Genomic DNA, 24,567 nt, shown 5'->3' with positions numbered 1-24,567 from the left:
TTCAAGCCTTAACATTGTTGTTCCATTTTGGCTCTTACCTCTTGTTGGCATGTCTCACAAACACACGTAAATGCCAATTTTTTCCCAAAACAATTGCTAAAGCCCACTGCTATACACACAGGCTCTCTTTATGACTCCTTCTGTGTTAGCTTTGGACTTGGTACATAATTCTCCTATCACACTGTATTGAATTACATATTTAAATTGCTGCCTCCATTAGAACAAGGGTCACCTACTGTTTGTCTTTCAATTGACAATAGTCAGTAGACTCCCAGATATTATTCAATAAATATTTGTGGAATGGATGAATAAATTAAAAGATAATTTACTGTTAATAATATGATCAAATAGAGTAAAGTATATGAAAATATTTTAAAAATAAATATAATTTTGTTGTCTCATGGTAATTCATTAATAAATAACATGAGAAGTGGTACAACTGCAGACACTATTGAGACTTGTCTTTATACATTTTTTTATAGATTGAAATGGGAGACGTGACTTGTGGAACACAAATAGTATAGCTTCTTCCTGATGAAGGAGGGACTGAAAAAAACATTATCTAGAAAAAAATTTCTTTGAGCAAAGCTCCAGGAACATTTCCACATTGAAAGAAATATAGCAATTATGATTTTCGTTTGTTCTGGGCTATGTACACGTAACATTTTGTAGGTAAATCGGGTCATTTTTGCAAAATATATATTGTATGCATGCCAGTGCACAACCATTACAATGCAGTAGGCGAAATGAACCCAGATCTGAGATCGTCCTGCAATGATTATGAAGTTGTTAAGTGGAGTGATACCCACCACCCAAGAGGACACTGAAAAGTCAAGCCTTGGCATTCATTAAAGGCTGGGTCAGCTATGCATCCTTTCTGCCTCTACCAATACCAGCCTCAACCCTCAACCCCAGTATAAGGAACAATATTATTCATCCTTGCTTTCTCATTGCTTCTGGCACTGCTATCTTCACTGCATCAGCCAACACCAAAAGATAATGAAGAAAATTAATGCTGACTCCACCATCTTATATCATGTTTACCAGACCTCACTTGAAAGCCACAATCAAAATCTATTTTGCACCCATGAAAGTCCCTCTAAAAGACTATTAATCTCTACCATGCCTAACATTAATTATTGCTGATGTTTGTTGCTTTCAGTTAGGGCTCAAGTTGCTTCTATAACCTGCGATGGTCTAAATTGTTTGGCCCATACTCCTTTGCAATTTCTCTCCACTTACTCTATATTTCATCACTGTCTTTCCTCTCAAATTTTTTGAAATGCCCATTCTATGATCATTCAATTCTCAGAATACTTCCTTCAATTTGTTGCTCTAAATGAAAGTTGATTCTTCCCATAGGACACTGTCTTTTTTGTAATCATAAAGTAGAAATATTTATTTACTCAGCTTCTTCATAATTCAGAGGCAAGACTGAAGGTATTGTTTTGATTGCTCACCTATTGTGTCTGTATAATTTTTCCTCTAACTATAGTATAAAGGAAACCCTGGTGGCATAGTGGTTAAGACCTTTGGCTGATAACCAAAAGGTCAGCAGTTTAAATCCACCAGGCACTCCTTGGAAATTATATGAGTAGTTCTACTCTGTCCATAGGATCTCTATGAGTCAGAAATGACTCAACAGCAACTGGTTTGGTTTTGTTCTATAAAAAAACAACAAAGTGAAAAAGTATCTTATTTTGAGCACTGTCTTTTGTCTAATGCTGCTATAACAGAAATGACCACAACTGGATGGCTTCAAAAAAGAGAAATTTATTCTCTTACAGCCCTGTAGCCTACAAGTCCAAATTCAGGGCATCGGTTCCAGGGGAAGGCTCTCTCTCTCTGTCAGTTCTGGAGGAAGGTTCTTGTTGTCAATTTTCCCTTGGTCTAGGAGATTCTCTGTGCGGGAACCTCAGGTCCAAAGGACATGCTCTGCTCCTAGAACTGTTTTCTGGGTGGTATGAGGTCCCCCTGTCTCTCTGATCACCTGTCTTTTATATCTCAAAAGAGATTGGCTTAAGACACAATTCAATCTGGTAGCTCTCATCAACATAACCTGCACTAATCCAGCTCATTAATATGGTAGTGGTAGGATTTACAACACAGAGGAAAATCACAAAGTTGTGCACAATCACACAATACTGGGAATCATGGCCTAGCCAAATTGACAGATATTTTGGGGGAGACACAGTTCAATCCATGACAAGCACCTTATTATCAGTATTGGATTGGTCAATGCCTCACCCTTTATTGTAGTGATGACTTGGGTATCTGATCACACATCAAATTCAGACAATATTCCAGGTACAATTAATGTTCATGTATAACGCTTCAATGCCCTGGTCCCCGGATTTTGGCACCTACATTTTTGACCTCAAAAATTCCAATGACTTTTTCCTCACTTTTCACTCCTCACTAATTTCTAAAATCACAATTTATATTTTTTCTTCAGAAATAATGCTGCTTAACAAGATCATCAATGTAAACATTGTATTATGGAGACATACCTCCTTCCTCACCTTCCTTTTGGCTTTCTCAAGTTCTCCAAATGCATGTTTTCTTCTTCCTTATTACTCACACAATCCATTGACTGTTCCGTGTCTATATCTTTCTTTAGTATTTACTCCCAGCCACACCTAGCAAATATTGCATGATTCACCTTTTGAATTACAATTTGATTATATTTCTGAAGTGACATCATACGTACCTGTCAGTATTCTGACCCTAGAAGAACCAGTGAAGGATCAAAATCTTTGGTTTTGATGAAGTCAAACTACCTGGTTTTCTATCTAAGATATATCACTGTTTAGGCAACTCTTTGAAGGAGCCCTGTTGGCACAAGTGTTAAGTACTCAGCTGCTAACCAAACAGTTGGGAGTTCTAAATCGCCAGCTGTTCCACAGGGGATAGATGTGGCAGGCTCCTTCTGTGAAGATTTCAGCCTTGGAAACCCTAATGAGCAGTTTCACTCTGTCCTATAGGGTTGCTATTAGTCAGAATCAACTGAACAGCAATAGGTTTGGGGCTTTAGGCAATTCTTCAACTTTGTCCAAGTGTCAATTTTCTCATCCACTAATTAAAAATAATAATAGTAGAGACTTCATAAATTTACTCTAAAAAGAATAAAACAGCCCAAGTAAATAATTTATTGGGTATGTACAGAGTATTTAGTAATTTCAAGCATCATAATCATCACTGATGTTATTACTAACATCAATTTTCTCTGTGACTCCATCTGACAAAACAGAGGTAGGATTATATTTATGGTTATTTTGAATTTATGGTCACCAATTTAACTGGGCCTTTAGCACTGATTGATATTACTGTATTTCTTTTTCCCTCATTGCCCTCTCAAGTAAACTATTTTAAAACTGTTTTGTGTTCTCCACCAACCTCTAATCTACCATCAAAGTCTGCCCCCATCCTCGTTACCTCAGCATTTACAAAGTAAGTATAAACCAACATACGATAACCTCCTTTCTTCCCACCCTGAAATCTTCAAAACTACAGGCATAGACACCCACATTGTCATATCATTAACTTCATTCAAAAATCTTTCCTACTCGGCTGTTAGTTGCAAAAGGACAGTAGATATATCTGTTTTAGCGCCTACCCTAAGAGACTAGTCCAGTGACTGTTAACCGATATGGTTGATCCTAACCCTAACCTTCAAAAAATAAACGGAAAAAAATTTTGTTTGTTTTTATTGATTTTTAGATATTTACAATATTTTCAAAAACAGAGAAAATTGTACATAGTTTTTAAACAAAATACTATTTTTTTATGGTGGTAATTTAATTAGGAAATTAAAATTTTACTTGACCTTTTTTAATGTTTTGATCATTTTCTCAATGTTTGATGGAAACTAAATAAAATTATTGAATACCCATGGTGAATTTTAGTCATATTTCTTTCAAGGAACCCAGGTGGTGCAATGGTTAAGTGCTTGGCTGCTAACCATAAGACTGCTGTTTGAATCCACCAGCTGCTCCTCAGGAGAAAAATCCTGGCAATCTCTTCCACAAGGATTACATCCTAGAAAACTCTATAGGGCAGTTCTACTCTGTCATACAGGGTCACTATGAGTCAGAATTGACTCTACAATACACAACAACAGCATATTTGTTACAAATTATTTTACTGACAAGGATGTCAGGTGGAGAATTTATTTTTTTATAGTATCCAAATTAAATCCAGTTGCCATATTTTTACTCAAATAATGCATGCATAATACTTTTTTTCCAACTGCGCAACCCCTACATTATTTCCATAAATGTGCTATGCATGTTATATGTGTTGTCACTTTAAGTGGGAATATTATATACAAAACAACTTATTTTTTAAATTTATATTCAAAGGAAAAAATATGTATATACAAAAACTAGCCCTTCTTTCCGCAATGTTGCATTAGAACATCTGCAGTGATGGAAAAAAAAAAGAAAGATTTGCTTTCCAATTAATTATTCTAATATTTGCGTGACTAAATAAATGCTGATCACTAAAAACAAAACAAAACAAAGTAAAACTTGAAGTGATCATTTAAAGGCTGGAATACTCTAGGGACAATTGTGCATTTGCTAACTAGTATGTTAATATGCTATTACAGGTAAAGGACTATGAGTTAGATAACCAATTGAATCTTAGTCTAGTGGTAAATGCTCACCAGCAATTTCCTAACCTATTTATATTTGTGTAACTTTATGCTTTATTTTATAAATTATTTTCTGTTTTCCTTTTTTTCTCTGTGCAAGGCTCATGTCCACTAACTCTTCACTCTATGTTCTCTATTCAGGTATATTACAAAAACATTGCTCTGCAAACTGTAAAATAGTCTATACTTGAGTTGTCTCTATTCTTTTGTTCCTTACTTTCCACTCTGTCAACATTAACTGAGAGTTCTTTTTAATAAGCTAAATGAAACAGGATAGCAAACATTACCACAAAATTTTTTTTCACTATGTTAACTCAGAGTTTCTCAGACTCGACATTATTGACATTTTGGGTAGAATTGTCCTTTGATGTGAGCTGTCCCGCACATTGTAGGAAGTTTAACAACCTCTCTGTCTTCTACCCAATAATTCTCAGTAGCAACTTGCTTCCATTTGTGAAAATCAAAAAATGCCTCCAGACGTTGCCAAGTATACCTCTACAGCAAGCTTGTGTTTAACTCTGTTAAATGAATTTGATGTTAATACAAATAATTAATTATCATCAAAATACCCCTTGCACAACTCAGGGAGGGGGTGACTATCTAAATTCAGATACTATTAATTTAGTTAGTAGAATATAAATAGGTAAAATATCCAAGTTTTTTCTTCTCCTTCTTTCTTTCTTTATTGGACATAAAGAAAATACTACATGGTCATGATGGGCTGGCAAGATCTAAACATATAAAACTAACTTGTTTTCAAAGATCAGATCCTGTCTTGCCAAATGCTAGTTCATCTTTTAAACGTGTGTTTTATGATGTTAATTTGTTTCATTTGAAGTCATATCCCATCTGTAGTAAGGCTACGTTCAAACTTCAACGTGAAATTTCCCAATTCACAGCATAGTTAGGTATTTCACACTATAGAAATAGCCAATTCTGTCTTCCTTTCTTCTCTCTTCCTCTCTTCCCTCTTTTTCGTCCTCTCTCTTTCTCTCTCTCACGCACACACATATACACACACAAAACACACACACATACGTCTCATGCTGTTTTATTGTCAAATCAATTCGATCACTTAAACAGCAGAAATAACTGGGCCAGGGCATGATTGATGTATTATTTTTAAATTGCTGCAGATCAAACTTGAAAGGATAAAATTGATTGAGTGGGAGCCATTATTGTTGCTAAGAAAGCTAAATGGATTTCAGAGGAGTTTATTCAATCCCAGAATAAAGAAACCTCAGAATTGAAAGATTTTATTTTTAGTCCAAATTGTGTCCCTTTTAGATTCCCTCTTAGATATGGTTGCAGCATTGACTTGAATATTTAAAAAAAAAAAAAAATTACCATGGAGTGGATTCCAACCCATAGAGACCCTATAGGACAGAGTAGAACTGCCTCAAAGGGTTTCCAAGGAGTAGCTGGTGGATTCGAACTTCTGATCTTTTGTTTAGCAGCCATAGCTCTTAACCACTGCATCACCAGGGCTCCAAATACTTAGGCATAGTAAAAAATATCAAGTCTCAGCAAATCCAATTGCACCTGATTAGTAATATCTTTCTCATGGAGACGTTGGGTAGTACAAAAGGGTAATGTACTTGGCTGCTAACTGAAAAGTTGGAGGTTTGAGACCACCCAGAGGCATTTCTAAATAAAGCCTTCATGATCTACTTTCTAAAAATCAGCCATTGAAAATTCTGTGGAACAAAGTTCTACTCTGACACACATGAGGTTGCCAACAGTTAGAATTGACTCAAGGACAACTGTTATTATTATTATTATTATTTTTCTTTTTTGTAGGTTGTAAATCCAGATATCTTTTATTCTTTAATGCTAAAACATTCTTGCCATAACTATACATAATGCATTATTTTTCATAACAGCTATTTTGACCTTGAGTCCATTTTATTGATATAAACCAAAAAAAAAAAAAATCTCACTGCCCTCAAGACAATTTCAACTGAGATAGAAGCATGAAAAGAGCAGTGTTGTGCCTTGTGTATCTTTCCATCTTGAAAATACTCCAGGATCCTTATCATTTAATATTTTACTTTAAAAGCCTAATACACAAAACCTTACCCCTAATCTTCCAAAATAAGACAAACATTTCCTCTTGAAGCATTTTTAAACCTACCTGCCTGTAGTATGCCAAATAAAAAAGTCCATACATATGCTTTGAGAATATTCAAACATTTCCATGCCTAGTAACAGGAGTATTCATTTGAAGCTAAAACTCTGTCAGTTAAAACATGCAGTCTTCAACTACTGATGACTTTTACATTTTTGAAAAGAAAACAATCATTAACAATAACAACAAATTACCTTGAAATAGTTCACTCAAAGTTTTGTAAATATGTTAAACTAAATGTGGTAAATATTTTTATTAACACCCTTGAACTCATCATCACGAGTTTTCCTGAAATACAATAAGCAATAATTTTGGAGATGTTTTCAGGTGACAATCTATATGAAATCTCATATACTAAAAGCATATTTCTTGAAGACTTAAGACAACAAAAAATTTTTTATGATTTTTTTGCTTCCCTCCCTCCCTCCCTTCCTCCCTCTTTCCCTTCCCACCTCCCTCCCTTCCCCCTTCCTCCCTTTCTTTTCCTAGTTTTAATGCATGGCCTATGATCTCTGTTAAAATGCTGAATATAAATTTTGATAAAGAACATTCTTATCTTATTTTTTATCTCAAAAAGTGCCAATATTTCAAAGTTGTTCAATATCCCATAGTTTTTTCATACATTTTTCTCAGAAAACAGAAAATCCTTTCTATTGTTAAATTCCCTATCTCAGTAATAGTCGCTGACTTTATTTACTTTTTGATTAAATTTTTGTCTTGTTGATCATATGACTTTTGTTATTTTTTTCTTTTAATTTTGTGAATCTTATAATGGATTTTTAAAATAATAAACTCTCTTTTTACTTCTGGAATAAGCCACACTTTGTCATCATATATTATTTTATTTGTGCATTTTAAATTTATTTGGCTAATATTTTGGTTAGAATTTTTGCATCTATGTTCATGAGAGATATAAACAAAAATTTTTCTTCTTGAATTTATAAAGTGCTTATGCTGGTATCATAAAACTAGTTTTTGCTAATATTTTTTGCAAATTGTTGCTATTTCTTTCTTTAAAAGTATAGAAGAAACTCATCGAAAAGCCGTCTGGACCTAGGACTTTTATACAATTTTATTTTAAATAATAGATTCATTTTTAAAGTTATAAAATTATCTGGATTTTTTTTTTATTTCTTTTTGAGTGAGTTTTTTTTTTTTTTTGAATTATAAAGGAATTTATCTAAATAGTCAAATGTATTAGCATTTTTTTATTTTAATATCTTAGGTCCTTCAGGAAAATAACTTGGATTCTCTTTTTTGATCAAACATTATTATAAGAGTTTATTAGTATGATTAACCTATTAGTCTTGTCCTTTTTCTCTATTACATTTTTGGTTTCTATTTCATTCACTTTTTCTTTAATCTTTGTTATTATTTTTTCTTTGTATGATCTTTAGTTTGTTTAACATTCTTTTAATAACTTCTTGAGATGCAAACTTAAAGCATATTATTAAAAGTACTACTATATAAATTAATCAAATTTCCTGGGGAAGGATAATTCATAAAATAATATGTATGTGTACATCATAAAAACCTCCACAAATTGCCATCAGCACAATAGGTATTAAAAAATAATCAAATTATTTAATTTTTACTTATCTTATTTAAACAAATATATGAGATGAAAGCATTTTCTTATTCCAAATGAGAAAGATTAAAAAGATCATTCCCCCACACATCTGTCAGTTTGTTATACTGTGGGGGCTTCCATGTTGCTGTGATGCTGGAAGCTGTGCCATCGGTATACAAATACCAGAAGGGTCACCCATGGTGGATAGGTTTCAGCTGAGCTTCCAGAAAAAGATAGCCTATGAAGAAGGACTCGAGGTCTACTTCTGAAAAGAGTTAACCAGCAAAAACCTTATGAATAGCAGCAGAACATTGCCTGATATAGTGCCGGAAGATGAGCCCCTCAGTTTGGAAGGCGCTCAAAAGACAACTGGGGAAAGCTTCCTCCTCAAAGTAGAATCAACATTAATGAGGTGGATGTTGCCAAGCTTTCAGGACCCACACTTGCTGTTGTGGCACAACTCAAAATGAGAAGAAACAGCTACAAACATCCATTAATAATCAGAATGTGGAATGTATGAAGAATGAATCTAGGAAAGCTGGAAATCACCAGAAATGAAAAAGAATGCATAAAGATCAATATCCTAGGCATTAGTGAGCTGAAATGGACTGTTATTGGTCTTTTTGAATTGGACAATCATATGGTCTACTATGTCAGGAATGACAACTTGAAGAGGAATGACATTTCATTCCTTGCCAAAAAGAACATTTCAAGATCTATCCTGAAGTATGGCATTGTAGTAGTAGGATAATATCCATATGCTTACAAGAAAACCAGTCAATATGACTATTATTCAAATTTCTGCACCAACCACTAAGGCCAAAGATGAAGATTTTTACAAACTTCTGCAGCCTGAAATTGATCTAACATGCAATCAGGATGTCCTGATAATAACTGGTGATTGGAATGCAAAAGTTGGGAACAAAGAAGAAGGATGAGTAGTTGCAAAATGTGGCCATGGTGACAGAAATGATGCTGGAGATCCCATGATAGAATTTTGCAATACCAATGAATTCTTCATAGCAAATACCTTTTTTCCAAAATAAAAGGTGACTATTTTTTTTTTTTTATACCTATGAACCTCACCAGATGGAATACACAAGAATCAAATCGACTACATCTGTGGAAAGAGAAGGTGGAAAAGCTAAATATCATCAGTCATAACAAGGCCAGGAGCTGACTGTGGATCAAATCATCAATTACTCATATGCAAGTTCAAGTTGAAACTGAAGAAAATCAGAATAAATTCACAAGAGCCAAAGTATAACCTTGAGCATATCCCACCTGAACTTAGAAACCATCTCAAGAATAGATTTGACATGATGAATACTAATTACTGAAGACCAGATGAGTTGTGGAATGACATCAAGAACATCATAAATGAGGAAAGCAACAGATTATTAAAAAGACAGGAGAGAAAGAAAAGACCTAAATGAATATAGAAGAGACTCTGAAAGTCTCTGTTGAAAGTTGAGTAGCTAAAGCAAAAGGAAAAATGATGAAGTAAAAGAGCTAAACAGAAAATTTCAAACGGCATCTCAAGAAGACAAAGTATTACGATGACATGTGTGCAAAGAACTGGAGATAGAAAAACACATAGGAAGAACAAGCACAGCATTCCTCAAGATTAAAAAACTGAAGAAAAAATTCAAGCCTTGAGTTGTGATATTGAAGGATTCTATAGGGAAAATATTAAACAAAGTAGGAAGCATCAAAAGAAGATGGAAGGGATACACAGAGTCACTATGCCAAAAAGAATTAGTTGACTTTCAAACATTTCAGAAGGTAACATATGATCAGGAACCCTTGGTACGAAAGTAAGAAGCCCAAGCTGCACTTAAGGCATTGGCAAAAAAACAGGGCTCTGGGAATTGACAGAATACCAACTGAGATATTTCAACAAACAGATGCAGTACTGGAAGTATACTAAGAAATTTGGAAGACAGCTACCTGGCCAACTGACTGGAAGAGATCCATATTTATGCCTATTCCCAAGAAAAGTGACCCAACTGAATCTGGAAATTATTGAACAATATCATTAACACCACATGCAAGCAAAATTTTGGGGAAGATTGTTCAAAAGTGGCTGCAGCAGTATATGAACAGAGAAGTGCCAGAAATTCAAGACAGATTTAGAAGAGAATGTGGAACAAGGGATATTTTTCTTGATGTCAGATAAATCTTGGCTGAAAACAGAGAATACCAGAAAGATGTTTACCTGTGTTTTATTGACTACGCTAAGGCATTCGGCTGTGTGGCTCATAACAAATTATTGATAACATTGTGGGGAATGGGAATTCCAGAACACTTAATTGTGCTCATGAGAAATCTGTACACAGAACAAGTGCAGTCGTTCAAACAGAACAAAGGGATAACGTGTGGTTTAAAGTCAGAAAAGGTGTGTGTCAGGGCTGTATCCTTTCACCATACCTATTCAATCTATATACTGAGCAAATAATCCGAGAACCTGGACTATATGAAGAATGGCACATCAGGATTGGAGGAAGACTCATTAACAACCTGCACTATGCAGATGACACAAACTTCCTTGCTGAAAATGAAGAGGACTTGAAACACTTACTAATGAAGATCAAAGACCACAGCCTTCAGTATGGATTACTCCCAACATAAAGAAAACAAAAATTCTTACAACTGAACCATTAAGCAACATAATGATAAATGGAGAAAAGATTGAGATTGTCAAGGATTTCATTTTACTTGTATCAACAATCAGCACCCACGGAAGGAGCAATCAAGAAATCAAAAGATGCATTGCACTGGGCAAATCTGCTGCAAGAAGACCTCTTTAAAGTGTTGAAAGGCAAACATGTCATCTTGAGGACTAAGGGGTGCCTGACCCAAGCTGTGGTGTCCTCAGTTGCCCCATATGCATGCAAAAGCTAGACAATGAATAAGTAAGACTGAAGAAGAAGTGATGCCTTTAAATTGTGGTGTTGATAAAGAATATTTGGTATACCATGGACTGACAAGAGAATGAACAAATCTGTCTTGGAAGAAGTACAACCAGAATGCTCTTTAGAAGCAAGGATGACAAGACTACATCTCACATACTTTGGATATGTTATGAGGACGGATCAGTCCCTGACGAAGGTCGTCATGCTTAGTAAAACACAAGCTCAGCGAAAAACAGGAAGGCCTTCAACGGGATGGATTGCCACAGTGGCTGCAACAGTGAGCTAAAGCACAGCAAGAATTATGAGGAAGTTGCAGGACCGGGCAGTGTTTTGTTCTGTTGTGCATAGGTTCACATAGGTTCAACTCTATGGTACCTAACAACAACAGCAACAACAAAAAAAGTTCATTACAAACATGATTCATAAGTGTCTATAGATTATATACTTTTTCCCAAAGTTTAAAACAGATGCAATGCTAACAACCTAGATAGAAAAAAGATCAAACATCTGGGTTTAAATTTAAGAAATCAAGGCCTACATTTCAAAATATGTGACTCATGGCTCAATTTAGGCAAAAAATGCAAAAGTTAAGAAAAAGAGGAATTATAGCCTGTACATAATTCTTCATTGAACAGTTGATGAGATAGCATGAAAATGGCATGAAAGTACGAGTGAAAATAACTACGTGTCTTTAAATAGGATACCAGAATGCAAATAAAAACTTCCTAGTCCTTGAGTTTTAAACATCTTCTTCTCTATTTGAAAGAAAAAGAAGGGAGAGAAGTTATGGAATGATGCAAGTTTCCTGAATTCATTTTAACCTTTTATAGTCCGCTTGGAGCCCTGGTGGTGCAGTGTTTAAGAGCTTGGCTGCTAACAAAAAGGTTGGCAGTTTGAATCCACCAGTCACCTCTTGCGAACCCTATGAAGCTGTTTTACTCTATCCTATAGGGTCACTATGAGTAGGAATTGGCACAGTGGCAATAGATTTAATATATATATATAAAAACTCACTGCCATCTATCATTAAATATATATATAAAAAACAGGACAGAATAAAAATAATTTTCCTGAATATTATTTTAGGAAAAAGTAATAATTCTTCTCAAAGGATAACAGTCAATAAAGTCATATATGACAATAAATTATGAAATTTTTAAAACTTTTTAATGTAAATTTTCTTATTAAAAGTATTTCTTAAAATTATATGAGAGATATTAACGAATATAGCTTCTGTGAATAACTTGTTTCTTATTTTATTTATATTGTTATTTATTTATATTTTATTTATCTAGTGCTTCTGTAACAGAAGTCTTCAATGAGGCCTTTGTGACTGGCCTCCTGCCTGATCTCTCAGTGTTGGAGAAAAGACAGAATTTATCATGTGTCATGGATTGAATTATGTCCCCCCAAAAATGTGTATATCAGTTTGGCTGGGCCATGATTCCCTTTATTGTGTGATTTTCCAATATGTTGTCAATCCTGCCTCTATAATGTTAACGAGGGAAGATGGGTGGCATTTTGTTAGTGAGGTAGTACTCAGTCTGCAAGATTGGATTGTGTTTTGAGGCAATTTCTTGAGATATAAAAGAAGCAAGCAGAGAGACAGGGGGACCTCATACCACCAAGAAGACAGTGCCGGGAGCAGAGCACATCCTTTGGACCTGGAGTCCCTGCACAGAGAAGCTTCTTGTCTAGGAGAAGCTTGATGAGAAGGCCAACAGAGAGAGAAAGCCTTCCCCTACAGCTGACGCCCTGAATTTGGACTTTTAACCTACTCTACTGTGTTTTTTTTGTTTTTTTTTTTACTGTGAGGCAATAAATTTCTTTTGTTAAAGCCATCCACTTGTGGTATTTATGTTATAACAGCACTAGATGACCAAGACAACATGGAAAATATGCCCACTAATGTGTTAGTAGAAATGGCTCATGAACTGTTTCAAAGTATGGAGGCCAAAAGTAAAAAGATAATGCCTGTACAAATGCTGCAATTATATTCTGCCTCTCCTGGTGGGGCCCAGCCATGGGAACCAAAGTATTTTCTGAACACTGCCATTATTGTTAAAATAAAAAAAAAAAGGACATTTAAAAAGGAATTGTTACCAGTATAAAAGAGAGGGACAAGCTGTCTCATTGGCTCACCCAAAGATGGAATGAAGAGGCTCTGGGGAGAAAATAGATGCTTTCCCTGTGCTTATGCTAAATTCACAAGTAAAAAATATTTGTCATATTAATGGGAAGCCTTACATCATTTTGATTGACACAGGAGGCACACTTTCTGCAATTAACCTGTCTAATTTAAGGAGTAATAAAATGTCTAGAACAAGTTTTGACCCATTCAATGCCGATATCTGTGTCTGTGGGACAAATCAAGCATACGCAACATTTTCCCTTAAATTCTGCTATTCCAGTTAATTGATTAGGAAGTTTTTTTTTTTTTTTTTTTTTGTCAAAATGGAAACGTCATTTACAATTTACAGAGCAAGGAGAAATTCTTTTAAATATTCCCAACCAACTTTTACAGGAAAGTAGAGTCTTGTGACTCAAGAAATATTTTGTTACTTTCAGGGATTGACTTTATCTATGCCTGAAAGAAGGTTGGAACCTCAACTATAGAAGGATGTTTTATCTTCAGTACCTGAAACTTTATGGGCTTTTTGATCTTCTGATGTTGATCAAGTTTTGTCAGCTTAACCCATAAAGGTTCAATTACATTCATCCAAGTCGTGGCCTAAAATATCTCAATACTCCTTAAGGCCTAAGGCTAAAGAAGGAATAGCTCCTGCCTTTCAAGATTTTTGTCTGATGGACTTATAATTCCATGCGCCAGCCCTTGCAATATTCCTATCATTCCAGTAAAACAAAACAAAATAGAAAAACATTCATAACTGAGGCTGGCAGCTTGTACCAGATTTATGTACTATTAACCTCATTGTAATTCCCCATTTTTCTGTTGTTCCTAATCTTCATCTGCTTTTATCTAAGATACTTTCTAAGGCTACTCATTTTATAGTAGTAGAAGTGTGTACAACATTTTTTAACATTCATATGCAATCAGATAGTCAATATTTATTTGCTTTTATGTGGAAAGTGCAACAATTTATACGGACCGCGATGCCTCAGGGTTTTACCGAAAGTCCCACATATTTCTCCCAAATTTTACATTCTGATTAATGCCTTTAAAGTTGCACTATGACACTGTCTTGCTGAAATATGTAGATGACTTGTTAGTGTGTTCCAACTCTCAGGAGGCTTGTCTTCAACATAGTGTTTTATTATTACAACATTTAGCTGCTTGAGGGCACAAAGCTTCAAAGGAAAAGCTGGAATTTGCTTTGCCTTCCGTAAAATATTTGTGTAAAGTAATGTCAGCAGAAGGAATCTCAATATACCCTAAAAGAAAATAAACCCTTTTATCTTTCTCTTCCCCAACTTCAAAAAAAAAATAGTTTAGAGGATATTTAGGTCTCTGGTTATTGCTGAGGTTGGATCCCCAACTTTTCTTTAACAACATAGCCCATTTATCAGTATTTAAAAGTTTCAGCTCCTGATCTTTTCCAGTTGTCTACAGACAGATTACAGGCCATAAATAAACTAAAAGAAGACATTCTCTACTCTTGCTTTAGATTTTCTGAATAATAAGATGGACTTCTCTCTGTATGTTCTAGAGAAAGCCAGTAATGCATTAGGAGCCTTCACTCAATGCCATGAAGGGAAAAGCATCCTGTTGGGTAAGAAAGCCCCAACTGGATCCTGTATCCTACAGATATACATCCTGCCCTTCAATCAGTGGCAGCCACTGCTAGACTTGTAGAAACTAATTCAAATATAGTGCTTGGAAATTTTCTTGATGTACCTGTTCCTCATTCAGTTTCATTAATCTTGAATTCTGCTTTAATGCAACACTTGTCTGCCCGAGGTTTAACTTTCTATGAAATTGTTTTTATTTTTTTCAGTTACACTTTAAGTGAAAGTGTACAGGGAAAATTAGTTTCTCATTGAAAAATCTATACACAAAATGTTTTTTGACATTGGCTGCAGTCCCATCAATGTGTCAGCACTCTCCCTCTTTCCCTTTACACCCTGGGTTCCCTGTATGCATTGGTCCAGTTTTCCTCTTCCTTCCTGCCTTCTCATCTTTGCTTTTGAGCTAGTGTTGTCCATTTGGTCTTGCATAATTAATTGAACTAAGAAGCATGTTTCTTCCACGTGTTACTGTTTGTTGTCTAATCTTCGGCTGAAAGGTGGACTTCAGGAGCAGCTTCAGTTCTGAGTTAGCAGGGTGTCCAGAGGCCATAGACTTGGGGGTTACTCCAGTCAATGCCAGACCAGTAAGTCTGTTTTTTTTGGGGGGAGGGGGTTGAATTTTGTTCTAAAATTTTCTCCCACTCTGTCCATGGTCATCTCTTGTGTTTCCTGTCAGAGTGGCTGGTGATGGTAGTTGGGCACCATCTAGTAATTCTGGAGGCTGTGGTTCATGTGGTCCATTAGTCCTTTGAACTAATATTTTCCTTGTGTCTTTGGTTTTCTTCATTCTCATTTGCTCCAAATTGTATGGGACCAATAGATGTACCTTATGGCTGTTCACAAACTTTTAAGACCACAGACATTGCTCACCAAAATACGATGTAGAACATTCTTCTCTTTATGAGATATGCTATGCCAATAGACATAAATGTCCCCTGCAATCATGGTCACCAGTGCTCAGCCCCAGTAACTCAGTCCCTCAAGATGTTTGGATCTGTCTAGAAACCTTCTATGACTCTGCCTTGGTCAAGCTGTGCTGATTTCCCTATATTGTGTACTCTCTTTCCCTTTACCAAAGTTAACATTTGTCTACTATCTAGTTAATGATTTTCCCTCTCCAACACTCCTCTCCCTTGTAATCATCAAAGATTGCTTTTTTCTGTGTGTAAAGCTTTTCTTTTTTTTTTTTTTATTATAGTGGTCTCGTACAATATTTGTCCTTTTGTGATTAACCTATTTCACTCAGCAAATGCCCTCCAGATTCCTCCATGTTGCGAGATGTTTCACAGATCCATTATTGTTCTTTATCGTTGTATAGTATTCCATTGTGTGTGTGTACCAACATTTGTTTATCCATTCATCTGTTGATGGGCACTTAATTGTTTCTACCTCTTTGCTATTGTGAATAATGCTGCAGTTAGCATAGGTGTACACGTGTCTATTCATGTGATGGATCTTATTTCTCTAGTATATATTCCTAGGAGTGGGATTGCTGGATAATATGGTATTTCTATTTCTAGCTTTTTAAGGAAATGCCATATCATTTTCCAAAATGGTTCTACCATTTTGTATTCCTACCAGCAGTGCATAAGAGTTCCAATCTCCCACAACTTCTACATTTATTTTCAGTATATATACATATTTTTTTATTCATGCCAGTAATGTCGGGGCGAAATGGTATCTCATTGTAGTTTTGATTTGCATTTTTCTGATGGCTAGTGACCACAAGCATTTCTTCATGTGTCTGTTAACTGTCTGAATGTCTTCTGGGGTGAAGTTTCTGTTCATATCCTTTGCCCATTTTTTAACTGGATTACTTGTTTTTTTGTTATTTAGGCATCGAAGTAGTCTATAGATTTTAGAGATTGGACCCTTGTTGGTTACGTTGTAGCTAATTTTTTTTTCCCAGTCTGTAGTTTATCTTTTTTACTCTTTTGGTGAAGTCTTTCAATGAGCATAGTGTTTGAGTTTTAGGAGCTCCTAGCTTATCTTCTGGAGTCTGTGTGTTTTTAGTTAAGGCATCAGCTCCAGAGTAAGGCTTTCGCTCTCTGTTGGCCTTCTCATCAATATTTCCCTGGGCTAGGAGTTTCTCCACACGCGAATCCCAGGTCCAAAGGATGTGCTTTACTCCTGGCGCTGCTTTCTTGGTAATATGAGGTTCCCCTGTCTCTCTGCTCACTTATCTCTTTTATATTCCAAAAGAAACTGGTTGAAGACACAATCCAATCCCATAGATTGGGTTCTGCCTCATCAACACAACTGCTGCCCATTCCCCATCATTAACATCATAGAAGTAGGATTTACAATACATAGGAAAATCACATCAGATGATAAAGTGGTGGACAATCACACAGTACCAGGAATCATGGCCCACCCAAACTGATACACACATTTTTTGGGAACACAATTCAATCCATGACAGTATCTTTTGGTTTCTTGCAATAGTGTTTTTTAGTTTTCTTTGAAAATCTGGTGCTGTAAAAAAAAGTGGTTAAGAAATCAGCTGCTAACCAAAAGGTCGGCAGTTTGAATCCACCAGGTGCCCCTTGGAAACCCTATGGGGCAGTTCTACTCTGTCCTATAGTTTTCTTTGTGCAGATCTTTTATGTCCTCGGTTAGATTTATTCCTAAGTGCTTTATCTTTTTAGGGGCCGTTATAGATGATATTGTTTTCCTGATGTTATTTTCAAAAGTCTTTTTGTTGGTGTATAGGAATCCAGCTGATTTTGTATGTTGGTCTTTTATCTTATCACTGTGCTGAAACTTTCTGTTAGTTTCTTAGATTTCTTGTGGAGTCTTTGAGTTCTCTATGCATAGGATCATACCATTTGTGAATAAACCAAAACCAAAACCAAGCCCAGTGCCATTGAGTCAATTCCATTTCATAGCGACCCTATATGAGTCAGAATTTGTGAATATGGATAGTTTTATTTGTTCCTTTACAATTTTTATACTCTTTATTTCTTTTTCTTGCCTTATCGCTCTAGCGAGGACTTCCAGCACAATATTAAATAGGAGTGGTGATAAAGGACATCCTTGTCTTGTTCCCGTTCTTAGGGGAAATTCTTTCAGCCTCTCTCCATTGAGAATGATGTTGGCTATTGGTTTTGTTTAGATGCCCTTTATTATGTTGAGGAATTTCTTTTCTTCTTCTATTTTATTAAGAGTTTTTATCAGGAATTGGTGTTGGACTTTATTGAATGTCTTCTGTGAGTTGATTGAGATGATCATGTGATTCTTTTCATTTGTTCTATTTATGTGGTGGTTTATGTTGATTGATTTTCTAATGTTGAACTATGCTCACATACCTGGTATGAAACCCTCTGGTCATGGTGTATTATTTTTTGATATGATGTTGAATTCCATCGGCTAGAATTTTCTTGAGAATTTTTGCATCCATGTTCATGTGAGATATTGGTCTGTAATTTTCTTCCTTTTTTTTTGATGTCTTTGCCTGGCTTTGGTATCAGTGTTATGCTGGCTTCATAGAATGAATTTGGCAGCATACTTTCATTTCATAGGCTCTGAAATAGTTTGACTAATACTGATGAGAGCTCTCCTGTGAATGTTTGGTAGAATTTCCCAGTGAAGCCATTCGAGTGATGGTTTTTATTTTAGGAGGGGAGTTTCATTTTTTTTTTTTTTAACCTCTTCAGTCTCTTCTCTTCTTATGGGTCTGTTCAGATTTTCTATCTCAGTTTGCATTAGTTTAGGTAAATAGTGTGCTTCTTGACATTTGTCCATTTCCTCTAGGTTCTCAAATTTGATGGAGTACAATTTTTCACAGTATTCTGTTATGATCCTTTTTAGTTCAGTTGGGTCTGTTGTAATGTCCCCTGTCTCATTTCTCAAGTCAAATATTTTCTTCCACTCCTGGTTTTCTTTTGTCGGCTTAGCCAATTGTTTGTTGATTTTGTTGATCTTTTCAAAGAACTAACTTTTGGGCTTTTTGATTCTTTCTATTATTTCTCCTGTTCTCTGTTTCATTTATTTCTGCTCTAATCTTTATTATTTCCTTTCTTCTGGTAGCTTGGGCTCTTTCAATATTCTCTATTTGCCTGAGTTGTAGGGCTAACATTTTGATTTTGGCCCATTCTTTTTTTTGATGTATGCATTTATGCCTATAAATTGACTGAACACTGTCTTTGCTGTGTCCCAAATGTTCTGTATAATGTGTTTTCATTCTCATCTAATTTTAGAAATTTTTTCTTCTTTTTTTGATTTCTTCTATTACTCAATATTTTTTTTTTTAACATAGTGTTAACCAGTTTCCATGTATTTGTTTTTTTTTCTTTGCTCTTCCTGTTATTGATTTCTACTTTTACGACATTGTGACCAGAGAGAATGGTTTGTATTATTTCAATTTTTTGGATATTAATGTGGTTTTTTTTTTGTGGTGTAAATGTAGCCTATTCTGGAGAATGTGCATTGGAATGTACTCTTTGCTACTTTTGGGTGGAGTGTTTTACATATGTCTATGAGGTTAAGTTGGTTGATTTTGGCCTTTAGATCTTTTGTTGAATTTCTTTCTAGATGTTCTGTCCTTTACCAAGAGTGGTGTGTTGAAGTCTACAATTAATGTGGAACTATTGCTCTTTTCAGTGCTGTTAGAGTTTGTTTTATGTATTTTGGAGCCCTGCCTTTGGCTGTGCAGGTTTTTATTAAGGTTATATCTCCTCAGTGGATTGTCCCTTTAATCATTATATAATGTCCTTCTTTGTCTGTTATGGTGGAATTTGTTTTAAAGTCTATTTTATCTGAAATTTGTATTACCATTCCTGCCTTTTTTGGTTACTGTTTACTTGATATATTTTTTCCATCCTCTGTGTCTAAGTTGTGCCTCTTGTATTTAAGTCTATGAAATGTTAAGTTGTATAGTGTAAATTCTTTGAACTCTGTTACTTGATTAAGTCTCCCTGAAGAAGAAGGAATAGATCATCATGATTGTCTTGATCTGATTGATCAGTTGCTGATTCCTAGATAGTACTTTCAAGAAATACACCTTTTGAACCTTTATTGATTCTTTTGGTTGGACCATATTTAAAACCAGATCCCTCCAATTCTCATTTTCAGGGTGGATATGCCATAACCACATTCACTGAACTTATTGAAATTGGCACCCTTCCTGAAATCACCTCCAACCAGCAAGTTGAACTGATTGTACTCACCAGGGCTTGCCAAGGGGCTTTCAAACTGTTGGTAATCACGTGGTTTTAGTGTTCTACATGATTTTGGAATACTATGAGAACAGAGAGGGTTCCTTAGTTTTTATACAACCCAAAGAATGGCTACCTTCAGAGAATGCTGGGGTTAAATTTATGCTTCCTAGCCTAAGAAAGGGCTTCTAACTGAGAACATGAAGGGAACCACTTCAGCTGATGCAGTAGCAAAATAGGCTGCTGCACAGGAACCCTTCACAGAATAAACATTGTCCAGAAGACTATCATGAAAAGAAGGAACCAAATGAGAAAAGGCTTAAAACAAGATTCATTGTGGCCTTGCTAAATAATTTTAAAAACAGAAGCTTGAGTTTAACAAAAACAAGTCCTAACATATAACATTTTTCTCATTTTTCTGACTTTTGCCATATCCTCGAAAGGTACCAGCCCTGGTGACAGAGTGCTTAAGTGCTACTGCTGCTAACTAAAAGGACAGCAGTTCTAATCCATCATCCACTGCTTGGAAACCCTATGGTGCAGTTCTACTCTGTCCTATAAGGTTTCTATGACACAGAATCAACTCCGTGGTGAAAAATCTGGTTTGATTTTGGAAAGAAGAGGTAGCCATTTGTGTGCATAGTGAATGTTATCTTTGAGTGGGACTGGGAGGTAGACCTGTTTCAAATTTAGAGCTACATGTCTCTTTACTCAAATCTTTTTTTAACAGAGTTACCTTATGAATCTGGTGAAAGTTTGATTTATTTTTTGGAACAACATTTTTGGGGAAGATTTCCTGCTGCTATTGGCCATGTTTTTACCCATGGTCCTGATCCTCCAGGTATAAATAGATCTTGTATGTTGTTAAGTGCCTGATGTTTATATTTATACCACCCTTCCTACTCACAAAAACCCAATGACTTATTCAACCCAGGAAAATGTCATCTTTGTGGGGGAAATTCTGCTAATATCATATTTGATACTATTATTTGAGGATCCCAATGTCACCATCACTAAATGGCATAATTCGCAGGTCCTTCCAAAATGTTACTTTACCATCTGAACAGGAAAAATGGATAAAGGAAAGTTGTAAATACAACATCATAACCTCCCTTTTGGAAGGACCAGACATAATGGAATGCCCAAAGACTGACACATTCTACTAGAAACTAATTTTCAGAGGAAGGAACATCTAGGATGAGATAGAACCGTAGATGTACTATGCAAATATTATTGCAGGCATTTCTGGAAAGCAGCAGATCAAGTGGATCTACTGGTAAAGCAGTGTCACAGTTGCACAGGTATTATCTTGGTTCAACTTACCAACCCCCACCAAAGAAACAAGCATTTTTTACTGGGTCTATGTTTGAATGGCAAATAAATTTCATACAATTCTGACCTTTTAATGGTTATAAATTTGTCTTAGTCATGGTTTGTAGATATTCTCACCGGGTGGAAGATTTTCCTTGTTGTCAATCCACAGCTGCTTTTGTAGCCAAGAAATTCTTAAAAAAATATTATACCCATTTGGGGAGCAAAAGCCATTATTTTGCAGTGATGGGGTGCTCACTTCATTGGACAAGTATCCACCACTATTTGTAAATTCTTTCCCATATTTCAAGGATTGCATTGTCCTTATCACCCCCAATCCTCTGGTTTTGTGGAATGTACAAATGGCATTATTAAAAACCGATTGGTTAAGCTTACATCTTCTCTTGGATTGGCATAGCTCTAAGCTCTTCCATTAGTACTAATGCATTTAAGGACTACCACTTTTGAGCTACAAAAATTGACTCTACATGAAATAATAACAGGCTATCCAGTGCATTTGCCCTATTGGTTAGCAATGACCAATTCTAATTTAACTCAAAACAATTTGACCCACTACTGTAAGGCCCTGATTCAACATGGAAAAGGACATGATAAACTATTAAAGAATGCTTTTAATAAAGACAGAAATAACCTAAACTTCCAAGGAAACCTCTTTTTCAACCTCCAGAGCCTGGAGACTATGTTTATTGGAAAATATATCAACTCAAAGACTCATTCAAACCCAGCTGAAAAGAGTCTTATCTGGTGTTACTCACTAATCCTTGTGCTTCTAAATGACAGCTTGTAAATCCTGGATACATTTTTCCAAACTAAAGAAGACTACTGTTCCTGTCTGGATGGCCGAGCCTGATGGGGAGTTAAACTAAAGCTTAAGAAATGCCCAAAGGACTACTCTGACCTATAAATCCTGACTTCTGAATTGACGGTTGAATTTCAGGAAGGAATGGAGTAGAGATTCAGCCAATGACAGGCGCCATTAGGGTAGACGTCATATTTTACCCAGGAAACCTGAGCAGGCCTGTATTCAAGAACTGCCCTTTTTTCTTTAAGCTTGGACAATTTTCATTTGTGCCTTATTACTTGGTTGTGGGTATTTGTTTTCTTATACTAACATTCATACTTGTTATCTTTCTGTTATGTTACTTTTGGTAACATACTGCATCCTTTAAAATCTTTGGCTTAAGTTTTGTGGTAACTGGTGTACTTATTTTAGTAGGATATCTGTGGTATTATGCTTTTATTGTGCTTATATAAAAAGTTCTCCCTTTTGTCCATAGTCTTTTCCTTGTTTTCACTTTTATACCACTGGTGAAAAATGCCTTTGTAAAACTAGCTCAATCAGTCACCAGTGCAGGAAATTTTATAAGCTGCTGGATTTGTCAGCAAAGCCCTTTATCAGTGCAGAAAAATTTTGATCCACTATCTTATTCTGCATTGAAATACCATGTTATTCCTTTGCCACTTATTACTTATAGTTCAGTACTCAAATGAGCCATTGGAGTTAAACTTTGGTACCAACTGAACTGCCTGTGCATCCTTGTATACCATGATTTAATCTGACTGAATTTAAAGCAATATCATATCACTGTCAGAAAGCAAAACAGAGCAATCCAGAAGTCCTATGAAAGGGAGAATACTTCGATAGAGAATAGATGAAGGCACCCAGAAATTATATGTCTTGGTATAAACATTATTAAACAGGATTCAACTTATCCTAAATATAATGGGTACCCAGTGTATGAGAATCCCTATTTACAGAGAGTCATATTAAGTTAGAGTTAAGTTTTGGGAAGTTAGCTATTTGCAGCAAGGTGTTATAGAGAGCTGGCTAACATATAGAAACTTCTCTATTCCTGAACCACAGAACAAAAAGGTAATTTGTGCACCCTTTTTTTTTTTTTTTACAGGTATGTGTTCCCTTGTGGAGAATCAAATTACCATCATCTCTCCAATTTGTTCCAGCATAATAGTTCTTATGCTTGGGCTATTCCTTGTGTAGATGACTGAAGAATGAGGGGGCAATGTACTCTAGAATCTTTGGGCGTTCCACTTGATGTTTTACATCCATAATGGCAGTAATCATTGGATTAGTGATGCTTAAATTTGAAGGATATCTAAAAGAGATACTTACATGGAGAGCAATCCCATTGTTGATTGACCTGGATGGATATGGTCTTTCCTAAGGGCTTCTATTCTAACTTATGGTATAGTGGAGCTAGAAAGATCTCTTAGAAACTTATCTGCCACTATGGCACAAATTGCTGATGATATTGCTGATGGAATGACAACTCAACAGGAATTCATAACCCATTTAGTTAAGGTAGTTTTGGATGACAGAGTAACCCTAGATTTATTGTTAGCTCAACAAGGAGGTGTACGTACTATAGCAAACACCTCCTGTCAATCTTGGATTAACACCACTGAAAAGGTAGAGGAAGTTATTTGTAAAGCATATCATCATGTAGTCTGGCTTCACTACATTGCTCCTACAACCATACCTTTTTTTTTTTCTGATTTATTCAGTTGGTTACCACAAAGAATAGGGTCATGGTTGATAATTTCATTGCAAATTGGCATAGTTATTCTGATAATGATAATGATAATGTAATCATCAAATGTATTATGAAATGTGTGTCAAATTTAAGAAACTCTTCACCTCCGAGGCAACTTATGTATATTAATCCTTCTCATTTTGCAACATGGTGAATGAATCCTGTACCCTATGTTAGCTTTGAAGAAAGGGTCAGATAGTTTGACAGTTTGACCTTAGTCTTCAAGTCATTACTTTCCCAGATAATAGTATCTGGACAAGATGCATGGCGAAGAAACAGGTGGTTTCCAACTAAGTAACTAAGTTGTGAGTTTAAAGGCCCAAAACAGGACAGGCCATCATCTAGGACATAAACACCATGCTAAGGACATCACATAATAAGATCATTGAAGAAGGCTACACAGACATAGCATGATGAATTTCCTGGAAGAGCCCTGCCACCAAGGAACTAGAAGTCCCTGACCATGAGAAAGAGGCTCAACACCAGGAATTAAAAAGGCATAAAATATGAACA

This window comes from Loxodonta africana, chromosome 17 (assembly GCF_030014295.1).
Source record: "Loxodonta africana isolate mLoxAfr1 chromosome 17, mLoxAfr1.hap2, whole genome shotgun sequence".
Lineage (NCBI taxonomy): Eukaryota > Metazoa > Chordata > Mammalia > Proboscidea > Elephantidae > Loxodonta > Loxodonta africana.
Note: the sequence above shows the minus strand (reverse complement) of the source record.